Here is a 17,650-nt window from a genome sequence, read left to right on the forward strand (position 1 = left end):
CCAGAAATAAACGTATGAACATATGGTCAATTAATGTATAACAAAGCAGATAAGAATATACAATGGGGAAAAGAAAGCCTCTTCAGTAAATTGTGTTGGGAAATCTGGACAACTACATGAAAAAGAATGAAACAGGATAACTTTTTCACACTAAATACAAAATGGATAAAATTTTTAATGTAAGACCTGGCACCTTAAAACTCCTAGAAGAAAACATAAGCAGTATGCTCGTTGACATCCATCTTAGCAATTTTTTTTTCTTGTATCTGTCGCCTCAGGCAAGGGAAACAAAAGTAAAAGTACATTAATAGGACTACATCAAACTAAAAGTCTTTGCACAGTGAAGGAAATGAGCAACAAAATGAACAAACAGCCTACACAATGGGAGAAGATATTTGCAAATGACATATCTGATAAGTGGTTAGTATCCAAGATATATAAAGAGCTCATACAGCTTAATATATTAAAAAATAGTCCAATTTAAAAATCGGCAGAGGAACTGAATGGACATCTTTCCAAATGAGATATACAGATGGCCAATAGACACATGGAAAGATGCAACATCACTAATCATCATGAAAAGGCAAATCAAAACCACAATGAGATACCACCTCAAATAACAGGTGTCAGAAAGGCTATCATAAAAAAGACAACAAATAAGAAGTGTGAGGATATGGAGAAAAGGGAACTCTAGTGCACTGTTTTGCGGATTGTAAATTGGTGCAGTGTATGTAAAATGTTATGGCGCTACCTCAAAAAATAAAAATAGAACCACTGTATGATCCAGCAATTTCACTTCTGGGTATTTTTCTGAATAAAATAAAAACATTAATTTGAAAAGATATAGGCATCCTTATCTTCGTTACAGCATTATTTATAATATCCAAGATACAGAAGTATCCTAGGTACTCACTGATAGTTGGATGGATGTGGTAGACACGTGCACACACGCACACGCACACACACACACACACATATTGGAATAATACTCAGCCATAAAAAGAATAAAATCTCACCATTTGTGACAACGTGAATGAATCCTGAGTGTATCATACCAAGTGAAATAAATAAGACAGAGAAAAAGACAAATATCATATTACCTCACTTATAAGTGGATACTGAAAAACAAAACAAAGAACCAACAAAACAGAAGTAAAACTGACTTTTAGGTACAGAGAACATATGGGTGATTGAAGGGGAAAGATGGGTGAAGGTATGTGTGAAATAGGGAAATGGGATTGAAAGGTGCAGACTTCCAGGTATGAAATAAATTCTTCACAGGGATGTAATATACAGCATGAGGAATATGTTCATTAATACAGTAATAACTTTGTATGGGACAGATGGTTGCTACACGTAGTGGCAGTGATCATTTCATAACATATTTAATTGTTCAATCAATATGTTGTACATCTGCAACTTACGTAATATAGTATGTCAAGTATATTTCAATTAAAATAAAAAGAATGTAAAATTGGAGGAGGAGGAGGAAAACTGAAGCTTTCAATCACTGACACAATTAGTGATACCTGCTGGAATACTCTAAAACTTCTGCTTAATACGATCTTATAGACAATAATAATATTAATAGTTCACCTGATCAAGTACCACGTACTGCTGGACACCTAGAATAAGTTATTTCATTCAGCCCTCACAGAGAATCCCCTCCAATCAGATATAATTATGCCCAAACTTCAAATGAAAGTTCTTGAGAAACTAAAGAGGTCCCTAATGTGGGAGGCTTACATGCCCTGATTAATGCGGAGCCAGCGTGAGCACCAGCCTGATTCCAGAGGATGCACACCTCCCACTGGGCTGCCCTCACCCCCACACCGGTGTCAGGACTCAGATTTAAGTCTGGAAAAAAGTCCAAATGCTGAGCTGTATGGAAATTGAACAGCCATAAGAAAACCTGTTCCTAAAATTTCCTCTTCTGTTGTCCTCATGAATTTTTTTGGTGCTATATTAATAGTTTTATCTATTCCACTAGTAACTCTTTGATTATCTTAATGAGTCTATGGATTTATTATTGTATTGTCTGTATGCGAAAACAGCACCCTTTCAGAAAGTTGCAAAATCGTAGAACCAGGCCTATTCTATGAGCAGAATAAAAATCCTTAAAACAGATGAATAGATTGGGCAATGATAGTTGAAATATCAATAGCGTAAAGAAATTTAAAGAAATAAGAAATTGTCAATATATAACAAATCTTCTGGTTACTAACATTTTAAATGTAAAGTATCAATGACCTTGGGGCGGAAAGATTAGATTTGAGAACCAGATTCTGAGAAGTGATTAGGTGTTCTCTGATTGTCTTCCCAACTCAGTGATTGTGTGTTTCTTCTAAAATAAAAATATCTTTAAGCTCTTCTATATGTAAAAGCTGAATGCATTTGCCTCTTGAGAATGACATTAACCATCTAATTGTACCGTGATACTTGTACAAGAATAGAATATGAATAAGAGCCTGCATGCCAATTCATAGCACTAGAAATTCTAACTCATTTTTCTCCCTCACACGAGTTCATTTCTGGCTCAAGATGTTAATAACAGAGTTTGGAATACATATTCTGCATATATTTCTGAGAAATAACCTCACAGAGCTTGGAAGGTTACTAATAGATAAAATTACACAGTATGAATTAGAGATTCTCACTTTTTTACACTACAAATTGTAACTTAGACTGAGTGCAGAGGCAAGCTAGTTTATATGTAGCAGATTATCTCTACCTGAGATTTTCAAACATGGGAAGAAATTTGTACTGTTTTATTTACCACATCTAAATGGCTGGAAATCAAAAACTTTTATTTTAGGCTGCAATGGAGGAACTGATGCAGGGTTTTGTCATAACTTCCCCTTTACAAAACTTGTTATCAAACTATGAGTTAGTCACAAATTGGTCAATGGCTATGTTAGCAATTCAGGCAGCAGTAGCGTTTTATTATGCAAGTAATTAAATCACCATTAAGAGAACTTGATTAAAAAAGAGTGATTAATTGATTGGAGAGTCAAAAGTAAAGCAAGAAGAGAACTAGGAGAATATAGTATCCAGGAACCCAAGTGAGTAAAGTATTTTCTGGGTAAAGTAATTCTTTTCCTGGGTAAAGTAATCAGTTAAGAAAGATAAAGTAACATAAACACTTTAGATTTGACTATTGGACTCTGGAGATTGTATGTCTGGAATCCACTGCAGGGTAGTGGAAACAAAACCCTAACTGGGCTGCAAGTAAGAGAGAAAGTCTTTGAGTAATAGGAGACAGAATTATATTCCACCTAACTAACTAAGAAATGTTGCTGGAAGATGAGACAAAGAGAAATGGGCCAAGTGAGGCTATAAAATGAGAGGAATACAGCATGTATATAAAAGTGGTCTGAAGAGAAGGAAAGTTTAATGATGTAGACAGGAGACTGCAAAATTTGCTGAAGTGACAGCCTTTTTGAAGGTTAACAAGGCTGAGATTTAGTGTAATTTAGTTAAAGAGATAGGGGAGAGGGCAGCACTGTGATTAGAGAGGCTGGGTGCTGTTGAATGTAGTGTAATTTGTGGAAGCTCTCTCCTGGTTGCTTTAGTGCCTAGGGGGCAGGGGGTAGTAAGAATGTGCTTGGAGTTAATGTTGGAGTGGAAATACTGGGCCTATGGGGACAGAGAAGATGGTGCTTGAAATCATGATCTGGAAGAGTTAGAGAATGATGGACTATTAACTTTTGTGGTTACCACTTAATTTAACTACTTTATGTGACCTTTAAAAACATGTTTATGATATTTATGGGGTCATATATTCTCTTAGTGTTTCATGAGCAATTACAACCTAGCTAGCACAGTGCAAAAGAGACAAAAACATAATTTAGTTTTTGTAAAGTGAATTTTAAGATGTTTTCAAGAGTATTGTAAGTTTATTTTAAGAAAGCAAGCTTGTCTGAATTGAGTTCTAAGTCACTGATGTGGATTCTCAATGCTTTATAAGAACAAAGCAAGATCTCACTGGAATTGTATAGTTATGTCTGCATGGAAACAATCCAGCAAATTCAAGCAGTCAAACTTATTTATGTTGTAAAGCTGGTGTATAAACAATAAGTTTTAGAATGTCTGCATAAATTTATAGATAATTTGAGAATGTTTTACTACAGGATTTTTTTCTCTGACAAGCTTAATAAGGAGTGCATACAAATGGGTTCTTATAAAAGGAGCAACATCAAGTTTATATAGATCTTACCTGTTGCTCAAATTAATTACGTCACATTGGAAACAGTGTGTTGCATTTACTTTCCCCTTAGTATATCCTTGAAGGTGGTCTACATTTTGCATAATGAGGATGCTGGCCATAAAGAGGGGGTATATTCTTTCCCCAATTACATTATGTTTTAAATAGTGTATTTTATTAAGCTCCAGGAGAGAAGATTAATTTGAATATTTCTCTTATAGCATGTATATGTATTTTTGAGTGGTTTATTTTTCTCTCTTTAATGTTGCCTATTTACATTTTGGCCATTTTGTGGTGTTCAATTGCTTTGGGTAATAAGGATTCACAGCAGTATTTTTTTGATAATGCGAAGTCAAGTTGAAATTATATAGGTGGCCATGAATTAGGACTAAGAACGTTTAGTAGCCCTCCTATTGAGAGGAGTATTAAAGTTAATTTTTTTTGTATTTCATGATGTAACCATGCAGTCCCCACTAAATTTCCTTTCCTCTGAGTAATGGAATTATCAAATTTTATAGTAGAGTAATGTAAACAATTCACCTATGGTATCCTTATTTAGCAACAAGATGTCTATCTTGAGAACTCATTTTTGGAAGAATTTTGGAAGAAAAAAATTTCCCATATTTTTCAAATCACATTTTACAAATGTTGCCTGCTGCCTTCACAGCACATCCAAGCAGAGAGATGCAGCTGGGCCAAGAGGAACCAAGAGCACAGACACACGGAAGGGGAGACGCTTTGTAAAATGAGCAGATTGCTTGGTGGGCTCTGTTGTCCCACACACTCTGCTTGTTCAACAACCATGCACAGAGACAACCTCCCACGAAGAGTCAGCAACTCTCTGCTCAGCAGCATCAGTGAACTAACTATAGAACAAGGCAGCTTGCCCACTGTCTCTGACAGGGCTTCTGGGTGGACCACGTGTTCTCACTGAGCATCCCCCACTCACTACTGTACGCAATCTTCTGCTTTCTCCAGAATTGTTTTGGCCATGTAGTTCTGGGTTAGACTCTGACATGAGAGTGTGCTCAAGATATTGGAAGGTGGAAAACAAAGACAGCTGCCTCTTCTCTGGAGACAGCCACCTGCAGAGATGTGAGCAAAGGCTCAGCTTACCACAGCTTCAGGGTGAGTTTTTCAGAACCACTGGCTTCTTTTCAATCACTGACCGGAATAGGGAAGAGAAAGGTGGTGGAGACATCATGGATGCTTTCATTTGCAGAAACAAAATGGCTTGAGCAGGAATCTCAAAACCCCTTTAGATGTACCACCAAACTCTTAGTTTACATAGCATACACAGGTCTCTCTAGCCAGAATTGTAAGGACAAAAAAAGGTAGGATGACAATTGGCTCACCCTCACTGCTTGCTTCCACCTTTGGGGTGTGAGTTGTAAATATCTGAAGTGTATCTAGCATTTCCTTTGTTTGGTACGTAAAGAACCCAGAGTCATTGTCTTGTTTTGGTCAGTAACAATTCTATCCTTGTGAACACTGAGGGACAGAAATGAAAGGGGATTGTCAGCAACACTTTGTCTTCTCACATTTGATTTGCATAAAGATCACATCCCTTAGTGCTTTTGCCTCAAACTTGGACATGTTAAATGGGAGTGAAAGAAGACATATTAGAACAACTATTCCATTATATCTTAACTCTTCATAATTTCTATTTCTGTCTATGCTTTATAGTTAGCATAATATGTTAGTTGTACTATTATGTAATTTATACAATATAAGTTTGCATATTATAAAAGTTTAAGCTGGTAAAGTGTTACTGCTATTAGTCACAATTAACATCATTTGGGGACAACTGGCTTGCACATCGTCACATATAATTAACTGAAAAAAGAAAGCTATTGCTATTAAAATGTTTTTATATTTTCACATTTTACCTTCAGTAATTTATAAATAGTATGACTTAAGTATTCTTTTATAATCAGAAAAAAAAACGTGGCAAAGTCACTAACTACTCAGCACCCTGTTTATAAGCGGTATGATCTATCTCTTCCAACTGAGCCGTTTCAGTGATAGTGAACAGTCTCTCAGCTCTCTGGTTTTCTGCACATAAATGAGACAGACTTTGGAAAGCTTTGGAACACACAAAAAAAAAACTTACAAAAACTGAGAAGTAGTACTTTACTTATTAAGGTACTGCCATTTCAAAAATTGTAACCACAGCTTAACCTTGTCCAAACTGATGAATACAAAATGCAATTCATAATTAAAATCTTGGAAAATTGTGAAAAAGTACAAATTTACAAATGTGTAAAATTATAAATGAACATGCTTGTAATCTTCAAATCAGGGAATTCATTATAAACTGTTTTATAATAAATTATTTCCCTGAAAATTCATATATCGAAGCCCTAACTCCCAATGTGATTATATTTAAAGACAGAACTTCTAAGGAGGTAAATAAGATTAAATGAGGTCATAAAGGTGGGACCTGCATCAGAAGAAGAGGCATCAGAGCTGTGATTTTCCTCTGGAAGAGTATGGAGAAGGCCATGTGAGGACATATCCAGAAAGTGCCATCTGCAAACTGCGAGACGTTTTACCAGAAACTAATTCTGAAGCCTCCTTAACCTTGGATTTCGAGCCTGCAGAACCATGAGAAATAAATTTCCATTGCATACGTCACCCAGCCTGCTACCGTATTTTGTTTTTATATCAGGAGCAGACTAATATAGATGTTAGTACCGAGAGAAGGGCGCTGCTGTAACAAATATCTAAAAATATGGAAGGGCTTTGGAACTGGGTAATGGACAGAGGCTAGAAGGGTTTTGAACAGCTCAGAAAAGTTTAAGTTGCCTCAAAGGAACTGCTGGCAGAAATATCAACCTTAAAGTTGATCCTGGTGAGAGCTCAGAAAGAAAAGAGCTGTAGGGAAATTGTCTATCCATATGGATCAATGGAATGGAATAGAGAGCCTAGAAATAAACCCACACACTTACAGTCAATTAATCTTCGACAAAGGTGGCAATATTATTCAATGGAGAAAAGATAGCCTCTTTGGCAAGTGGTGTTGGGAAAGCTGGACAGCTCCAGGTAAATCAATGAAGTTAGAATACTCCCTGACAACATACACTCAAAATAAACTCAAAATGGCTTAAAGACTTAAATATAAGACAAGGCACTATGAAACTAGAAGAAAACGTAGACAAAACATTCTCTGACATAAATCCTAGCAATGTTCTCCTAGGGCAGACTGCCAAGGCAATAGAAATAAAAGCAAACATAAACAAATGGAACCTAGTTAAACTTATAAGCTTCTGCACAGCAAAGAAAACTATAAACAAAACAAAAAGAGAGCCTACAGAATGGGAGAAAATATTTACAAATGATACAACTGACAAGGACTTAATTTCCAGAATATACAAACAGTTGATACAACTCAATAACAAAAACAAAAAAACCCAAACAAACCAATTGAGAAAATGGGCAGCACACAAACATTTCTCCAATGAACACATACAGATGGTCAATAGACATGAAAAGTTGCTCCATATCACTAATAATCAGAGAAATACAAATCACAATCACAATGATATATCATTTCACACCTGTCAGAATAGCTATTATCAAAAAGACAACAAATAACAAGTGTTAATGAGAATATGGAAAAAAGAAAACCCTAGCACACTGCAAGTGGAGCATAAATTGGTGCAGCCACCATGAAAAACAGTATGGAGTTTCCTGAAAAATTTTAAAAATAGAAATACCATATAATCCAGCAATTCCACTTCTGGGTATTTTCCTGAAGAAAACAAAAACATTAATTTGAAGAGATATATGCATCTCTATGTTCACTGTAGCATTTACAGTGGCCAAGATATGGAAGAAACATAAATGTTTGTCAACAGATGAATGGATAATGTTGCTGTGGTGTATGCAATGGAATACTACTCAGCCATAAAAAATAACAAAATCTTGTCTTTATAACATGGGTGGACCTAGAGGGTATTATGCTAATGAAAATAAGTCAGACAGAGAAAGACAAATACTTGTATGATTTCCCTTATATGTGGGATATAAAAAAATAAAACAAATGAGCACACGTAAAACACAACACACTCAGACACAGAGAACAGTCCGGTGGTTTCACAGGGAATGTGTGTTGGGGAAGGAATGAAATAGGCGAGGAAAATTAAGAGATACAAAGCTCCAGTTACAAAATAAATGAGTCACAGGAATGAAATGTACACTGTGGGGAAGTTAGTAATACTGTAATATCTTTGCATGGTGACAGATGGTACCTGGACGTGCCATGGTGATCATTCTGTGATGTACAGAAGTATCAAATTACTGTGCTGTGCACCTGGAACCAATATGGTGATGTAGCTCAGTTACACCTCAATAAAAAAAGAACTACTATTATTCAGCAAGCCAAACTGACCTTAATTGTTTAAAAATTTTATTATCCCAACTACATAAAATCTATATCAAATAAAAGGAGGCAATGGGATTTTTTATAATCTGTAGGATGAGTTGAAAAAAAAAAAAACACACAAAAGCAGAGGCCATAAGCCAGGTTGGGAAATAGTTAATACAGATTAGCACTAGAACGATAGACTTGGAAATCAAAGAGCAGGGGCAGATGGGAAAGAGTTTACAGAATGGAAATCCGTGGGATTTAGGAATTAATTGGTTGTAGAGAAGAGAGAGTGGTAAACAAATTACTCTGAGGTTTCAAATCTAGTTGACTGAGCAAATTGTGGTGTTATGTCTCTATATCAAGCGCTTAGCCATGTTTCTCTGAGGCTCAGCTGGTCATGGTTTTTATTATATTTCCCCAGATTTAGCTGAGTTAAGTTTTCATTCACTCAATCCAATCAATAAATATAGCAAACAGTGACGACATGGAAATGATGTAGATCCAGATCTTGGGAAGATATATCAGAACATTCTATGTGTGTGTAACTCCCTGTGCCTGTGTGTGCGCGCATGTGTGTTTGTGTGTGTGTGTGTGAGAGAGAGAGAGAGAAGAGAGAGGAGAGAGGAGAGCGTATGCTCAATAATAATTAGCACGTGGTCAACCATTAATGTGTAATTTTTAATATGGCTTTACATGTATGAACTCACTTAAGCATCAAACAAAAATGAAGACTACATGATATTATGATGTCGAATTTTACAGATGAGGAAAAAGGCTTAGAGAGGTCAAGGGTTTTTCCTAGGGTCAGAGAGCCATTATGTGGAGGCACAATGGCTCATTTCAAGTCAATCTGATTCCAAGTCCTGCAATGGTTCCCCCTAATGTCCTTCACTGTCCAAACCCAGAGTGGTTGGGGAGAATGGCTGTGCAGACCACAGAATCCAGGATCCTTTGGCAACAGGGTCATCATAGAGGTTAGAAAGGCCACTTGTGGGAGAAGCCCTGCATTCAGTTGGCCTGAAGCACAGCGTGAGAAGAGCTGGTGCTGGGAGAGGAGGAGCAGGTGAGATCCATGATCCACAGCTGGGGCGACTCACCATGTCTGCAAAACCTGGAAGCAGGACTGGGTTGATCGGGGTTAAGAGAGTTGATCACCAGAAGGACTGAGTTCCCTGGATCGAAGGAAAATGCTAGGTTATAAAGCCTTTGTTCTAAAATGATTGTAAGATACTTCTCTTAATATCTTTAAATACCTTTAAACCCCCCTCCAAATCTACTTATAAGACTTAATCTACACTCAAGAACATATGAGAAGATACAAACTTCCAGTTATAAAATAAATAGTTTATGAGAATGCAATGTCCATAATGGTGACTATGGTTAATAATAATGTCTTGCATATTTAAAAGTTACTAAGAGAGACCTGAAAAGTTCTCATCACAAGAAAAAAATTGTAACTATGAGTAGTGATGGATGTTAGCTATACTTACTGTGGTGATCATTTCACAGTACATACAAATATTAAATCATTATGTTGTCCACCTGGAGTTAATATATTGTATGTCAATTTTACCTCAATATAAAAAGAAAAAAAATATATATGAGGGCAATTCAGGCCCAAACAGTCTAAGTACTCTGGACCTAAAGATGAACTAGACAGACAGCCCATTCTACACAGACTGACAAGCTTGAAATACGGACCACTGCAGGACAGATAGAGAGCCAGGACAAATAAACCACTGTGAATGTTATTTTACTGCCTAGTGTTCATTGTCCTCCTCCTCCTCAGACATCTGCCTCCACGTTCTGCTACAGCTGCCTGTGTGATTCCAGGCAAACTGACACCATGGGGACCCCAGTGACAACCCTGACAGAGTGCAATAACCTTTAATGAAAAAGAATATGAAAATCAATATGTGTATATATATGTATGACTGGGACATTGTGCTGTACACCAGAAATTGACACTTTGTAACTGACTATACTTCAATTTCAAAAAATTAAAGGGGAGTAGAAATAAACTTAGATTTGATTTTTTTCCCTTTGAAATTAAACTATAAATTATACAGCAGGGGCTCTGACAATAAGTACTTGCAAAAAAAGAAATGCTTTATTTGAATTATTGCATGGAGTTATCACATACCTGATAGGTGAGTTTAGAAATGCTATTTTAGAGCAACACATTTATCTAGTTCTCTGAATAAGTTTCTCTGTTGATTTTTAAAGCATCTTTCAGAAGTCTCTTGATTTAAAAATGGGAGAGGGAGATTGTGGACAAGCAGATGGAGCTGACCCTCAATTCCCACCAGACCCTCCCACGTCCTGCTTCACCAAACTTTATCTGTTTTACATATTGAGCACCCGGGCAATATTTAATTTGGAAAAATATTCCCATTGCTAAAGTTATTCATAAAGAACTTTGTGCATTTATATTATTTTATGTAGTTAATCACATTTTAGCAATTTGAGATTCTAAGTTTTAAATTAAAAAAAAAAACAAACCTAGTATTCAAATCTCTCATATTCAAGTTTAGGTCATATTTTCAGGTTGACACGTGTACAAAGGTATGAGTCCACCTACATCTATGTAGAAAGATTTAGGATTCAGAAATGATATATAACAGGATCAGAATATATGCCTACAGCCTAACTAGTACCAATATCATAAGTTGATACTGTTCTTGAGTTTGAGTAAGGGTGCAATTGACCCTTGAACACAAGTCCTCTTATAATTGGATATTTTTCACTTAAGTATGTGCTGCAGTACCGCATCATCTGCAGTTGACTGATTCTGGGATGCAGGACTGGAGACACACAAGACCATCGGGGAAGTTATGCTTGGAATTTCAGCTGAAAGTTGGGGGGGGTGGTACCCCTAACCCCTAGGTTGTCCAAGGGCCAACTATATTGAGTGCATCTTTTAGAAAGTTCGATGGCCTCTGTCTGTTCTCCCAGGAATGTCAAAACAGTGCAAAATTTGTTTTATGAAGAGGAGAATTAATGTGTTTGTTAAGTAAGACAGTGCTTTTTGTTTTCCCTTCAGCTGTGAAACAAAACAAAGGAAAAAAATAGACACATTTGGAAGTTTCATGTAAGACAAGACTGAAGGTATTACAGTCCTTCACAAGATTCATCCTCTTACTTTTCAAGAATTGGACTTGGGATAATGTACTTCTCAGTGCCGTAAAATAAATTTCCGCTGAAAGTAGAGAAAAATAACCTCTGCCTTTTGTTATGACCCATCATATCGTGCCCTGAACATTCTGAGTAGAAAGATGAGGTGAAATTTCTACTTTTTCTTTTTATCACAGTAAGTCAACTTTAAGATCACCTATATTCTTAGACAAAGGTTTAATAATTTCCAGCGCTGATGCCTTTAATCATTCATTGTGCCTGTGAAAAAAAGATATAACTTATTTCAAAAATAGCAGCCTTGTCACTTGGACTGAAGAAAGGAATCCACGATGTTAATTGATCACTGTGACAGATTTTGTGGTCAGAAATAGGACAGAGGCAAAAAGGGACAGCGCTGTTCCCATCTATCTTTCTTAGTAGTGGGGACAGGCAGAGAGAGGAAGAATCTGAACATTCAGATATGTCACCCTGGTTAAGAACAACCAAAAAATGTGTTCGATTTTATCCAGTGGTTTAAAGATTATGTTGCCAGATATTGGAACTTTTTTTTTCTTAGCTCTAAAGAAGATTTATTCAACCGTCTAACAATTTCATGATTTGCTTATTTATTCTTTCAGTAAGTATTTATTAAACACTTGTATTAAATTATTGTGCTAGTCAACATTGTTCAAAGTGAAAAAGATGATACTAACTACCAAAATAAAGTACCCAAACAATATGAACAAACAAAAAATTAAAGATAAAATTCAAGAATGAGTTTTAGCCAAAACAAATTTATCCAAATATGTGGTTACCATTTCTGACAAAATTTGTATGTATATTCTGCAAAACTAACGGATTTCTATTTACACAATTAAAAATTAGAATACTGAATAGCTTTTAGAGGGAAAATTATATAAAAACAAATTCATAAGACATAAAAAGGAACTCAAATAGCATTTTTATTAAAGACTCTTAATTATAATAAATATTTCATAACTGTTACTACCTTGATGTATTACAAGGAATAAAATATATAGTGGTATAATTTAGAGACATTAGTTAGGATGTTGTGAATTTCCCTAAGGCCATTAATGTTGAAGGTATTTTAAATTCTAGAAAATTTTATTGAATCACAATTTGTTTTGTCTCTTACAGAATCTGCTACCTCCAAGTGAGTATATTAAACCAACACTTACTATCTTTACATAAACCATTTCACTTTACATAAAATATCCCAGAACTTTACATAAACGATACTAGATCTTGTCCAAATGCTCATTCATCTTTTGTACTACTACTGGTCAATGTGAAAGGGTAGTGGTGTCAGGATTACCCAACATCCCTTTTTAAAAACAACCAAAATATAAATAAAACTTTTCCCCTTAAGATGCAAAGATGTGCCTTTTAAGAAATGGTATTTTTCCAAAGAAACAATAATAATGTTTACATTGATTATCTCCTCAAAGTTCTTAACGGATGGGAATAGAAGAAAAAAAATCCAGTGTAAAATTTATTGATTGTTCTTTCAGGGAATTTTTCTTATCCTCTTAATTGGGAGTGTGGTTCCTCTGCTTCTTCATTTTACTCGTATTTCTCTGGCTCTATGGATTTAGGAGTATCAGTTATCTACTGGGGTCTTGAAGGGCTGTTTTATTTTTTGTTTGTTTGTTTTTATTTAAAGTGGGAGTGTTCCGGTGTAAACTGTGTGCATCTAATAGTTTTGGTGTGATGGCTGTTCTTAGCATGGATGGTGGCCACGTCATCCCTCTGCATGTTAGTATAAACAAAGGACAATACAGAGCTCATGAGTATAAATGCAAAGATCTTTGAGAAAATATTAGCAAATGAAATTGAGCAGTTCACAAAATTATTATGCACCATGACCAAATTTACTTCCAGAGATGCAATTATTTACAAATTGGTAAACTCAATACATACTGTTAACACACCCAGGAAGAAAAGTCATATCATTATATCAACTGATATGTAAAAAAGCACTGATTAAAATTCAATTCATATTAAAATTAATTCAAAATAGATTATGATTTTAGTATTAAAGTAAAATTATAAAACTCTTGGAAAAGAGAGTAGAGAAAAACTTTGGTGTCTAAATCTTGGCCTTTTGGTTCTTAGCCTTGCCACCAAAAGCAGAATTTATAAAAGGAAAAAAATTGATAAATTAGACTCTGTCAAAATTTTTAAAAAGCAACAACACATTTTACTCTGTGATGGTGTCATTAATATGATGAAAAGACAAGCTACAGACTGGGAGAAAATATTTGAAAATCACCTACTAGACAAAAAGACTGTCAAGTGAACTGAAGAAAAGAATGCAATTAGAAAATGGGCAAAAAATATGAATAAATATTTCACCAAATAGGATGGACAAATGGCAAATAACATATGGAAAAATCCTTAACATTACTTACTAATCAGTAGGAAATTGCAAATTAAAATCTGTGTGATATCCCTGCAGATCTATTAGAAGGGTCAAAATAACACTGAAACACCAAATATTGAAGAGAATTAAGAAAAGCTCAGGCATTGCTGTGTGTGTGCTTCATCACTCTGGAAAACAGTTGGTCAAGTTTCTTAAAATATTAAACACGCAACTAAGCAATGACACTCCTGTAAATTTATCCCAAAGAGATGGAAAAAAAATACAAACATACAAACACACACACATACACACACATCCATAATAAAAATGTTTATAGCAGCTTTATTTTTAATGGTCAAACTTGGTAAACAACCTAAATGTCCTTCAGTGGATGAAACTTGAGTGGGTGAATGATTTAAGAAACTGTAAAAACAAAGACTGAATGATATCACTTATACGTGGAATCTTAAAAATACAACTAGTGAATATAGCAAAAAGGAAACAGACTCACATATAAAGAGAACAAACTAGTGGTTACCAGTAGGAAGAGGGACATTGGGGCAATATAGGGGTAGTGGATTAAGAGGTACAAAATATTCTGTATAAAATAAGCTGCAAGGATACATTGTATAACATAGGGAATGCAGCCAATATTTTATAATAACTATAAATGGATAATTTTCTAAAATTATGAATCACTGTATTGCACATTTGTAATTTATATAATAGTTTACATCAACTATATTTCAACAAAAGAAAGAAAAAATTAAAAAAAGAGAAACTATAGTATACCTATATGATGGAATACTTTCAGCAATAAAAATGCATGCACTATTGATACAGGCAACAACCTGTATTAATCTCCAAAGCTTTATGTTGTATGGAGCACTAATTACAAAATATTATACACTGTATAATTCTATTTACACACCATTCTTGAAATGACACAACCACAGAAATGGAGAATGCATTCGTATCTGCTAGGGGTAAGGAAGAGGTAAGGTATGAGGGAAATGGTTGTGACAATCAAAGAGCCATATGGGGGATTCCTGTGGTGATGGAAATTTTCTGCTTCTTCCCTGTATTAATGTCAATACTCTAGTTGTGATATTGTATTCTACACTGTAGCAAGGTGTTACCATTAGTGGGGACTGGTTAAGGTGTATTTGGGATCTTTGTATGATTTCTTATAACTGCATATGACTTTAGTCATCTCAAAACAATAAATTTAACTGAAAAATAAAAGGGAATGTGAAAGTACAAAAAAGGAAAATAAGAAACAATCTGAAGAATATGCATGTTTTTTTCCATTTTTTTATTCATTTATGTATTTATTTTATAATATCGTATTTTTAAAATTGAAGTATAGCTGATGTATATTATATGTTACAGGTATACAATATAGTGATTCACAAATTTTTAAAGGTTATACTTCATTTATTATTATAAAATACTTTTATAAAATAAACATCCTTGTAGCTTCATCCTCCACCTCCATCTTGTCCCCCCCTTCTCTCTCCCCACTAGTTGTTACTACTTCCTGCTCTACATCTGTGAGTCTGTTTCTTTTCTGTTATATTCACTAGTTTGTTGTATTTTTTTAGGTTCCACATGTAAGTTATATCTTATCGTATTTGTCTTTCTCTGACTTATTCCACTGAGCATAATGTCCTCCAAGTCCATTCATACTGTGCACAAGAAACTAATACAATCTTTTAAAGCAACTATACTTCAATTAAAAAGAAAACAACCAACCAATCTATTTAAAATATGGCCAGTAGAACTGAAAAGACATTTTTTCAAAAAGGGAAATGCAGATGGTCAACAGGAACATGAAAAATTGTTCAACATCACTAATATCAAGGAAATGTAAATCAAAAATCACAATGAAACATCATTTTACATCTGTCAAAATGGCTATCACCAAAAAGAACACAAACTAAAAATGCTGATAAGGATGTGGAGAGAAGGGAATCCCTGTACACTATTGGTGGTAATATAAATTGGTGCAGCCACCATGGAAAACAACATGGAAGTTTCTCAAAAACTGAAAAACAGAACCACACCAAGGCCCAGAAATTCCATTCCTGGGCATATATCTGATGAAAACTAAAACGTTAATTCAAAAAGATTCATACACCCCACTATTCACAGTAACACTTTTTATGATTGTCAAGACATGGAAGCATCCCAACCGCACATCAACAGATGAATGAATAAAAAAGATATAGCATATATATAATGGAATACAACTCACCCACAAAAAAGGATATTTTGCCATTTGTGGCTCTTCATTCACTTTTTTTTTCACTTCAAAAACCGGAATTTCATAACTGGCATAAACAATTACATTGCATCAAAAATGACAAAATACCTAGAAATAAACTTAACCAAGGCAGTTACCTATACTCTGAAAGCTGTAAAACATTGATGAAGGAAACTGAAGATGATACAAAGAAATGGAAAGATATGTTGTGCACTTGGGTTGGAAGAATCAACATTATCAAAATGGCCACACTACCCAAAGCAATCTACAGATCCAATGCAATCCCTGTCAAAAAATACTCATGGCATTTTTCACAAAACTAGAACAAATAATTACATAATTTATATGGAACCATAAAAGACTCTGAATTGCCAAAGCTATCTTTTGTAGGTCTTTTCTCAGTCTCTCTCTCTCTCTCTCTCTCTCTCTTTTTTCTTCTTTTTTGTTATGGTTTGATGACTAGAGAAGTTCCTTTAAAATTTGTTGTAAAGCTTGTTTGGTGGTGCTAAATTCTTTTAGCTTTTGTTTATCTGTGAAGCTTTTGATTTCTCCATCAAATCTAATGAGAGCCTTGCTGCATAGAGTGCTGTTGGTTGTAAGTATTTCACTTTCATCACTTAAATATATCTTGCCACTCCCTCTGGCCTGTAGAGTTTAGTAGTCAGTTGTAGTTTTGTTGTAGTCACAAGAAGAAACAAGCTTGTGGTCCTACTACTCCGCCATCTTGACTGGAAATTCATAACATGTGTGTTTTGAACTTAAAACCCATAGCAGATATTTTCTAAGAATGTATAACATTATCTTAAAGTTATGTATGAGAACACAGATTAATCCCAGTGGATAAAAGTTTTAAATTGGTTTTAAGATCTAAAGTGAGTAAAATTTCCTTAAATGATAATCTGCAGAGAATCTTATATAAAGGAAGCCCATAAATTATGTGGATAAAATAGTTTCCAAAAAATTAATGGAAAAGACATGTATATTATATAGCTTTTGCATGAATAATTTATATTTAGAAATTTTCATAAGATAGATTCATTTATTTATTCTTTTGTGTTTCATTTCAATTTGCATTCCCTTTATGACTTCTTTCAAAAAACTCAATTTAGGCAAGATAATTTTTATTATTAATTTAAATATTATTTCCTTGAGTTTTTAAACTTCTATATTTAAAATAAATAATGTAAATTCATAATATATCATATTACTTATCAAATTGGAAAATTAAGCAAGGCCTCACTTTTCAGAGGCAGTGCTTGGAATTTTGGGCCACTGATCAAATACACCAACAGGTATGTCTAAGTCTCTAAG

The sequence above is a fragment of the Camelus ferus genome, chromosome 8, assembly GCF_009834535.1.
Source record: "Camelus ferus isolate YT-003-E chromosome 8, BCGSAC_Cfer_1.0, whole genome shotgun sequence".
NCBI lineage: Eukaryota > Metazoa > Chordata > Mammalia > Artiodactyla > Camelidae > Camelus > Camelus ferus.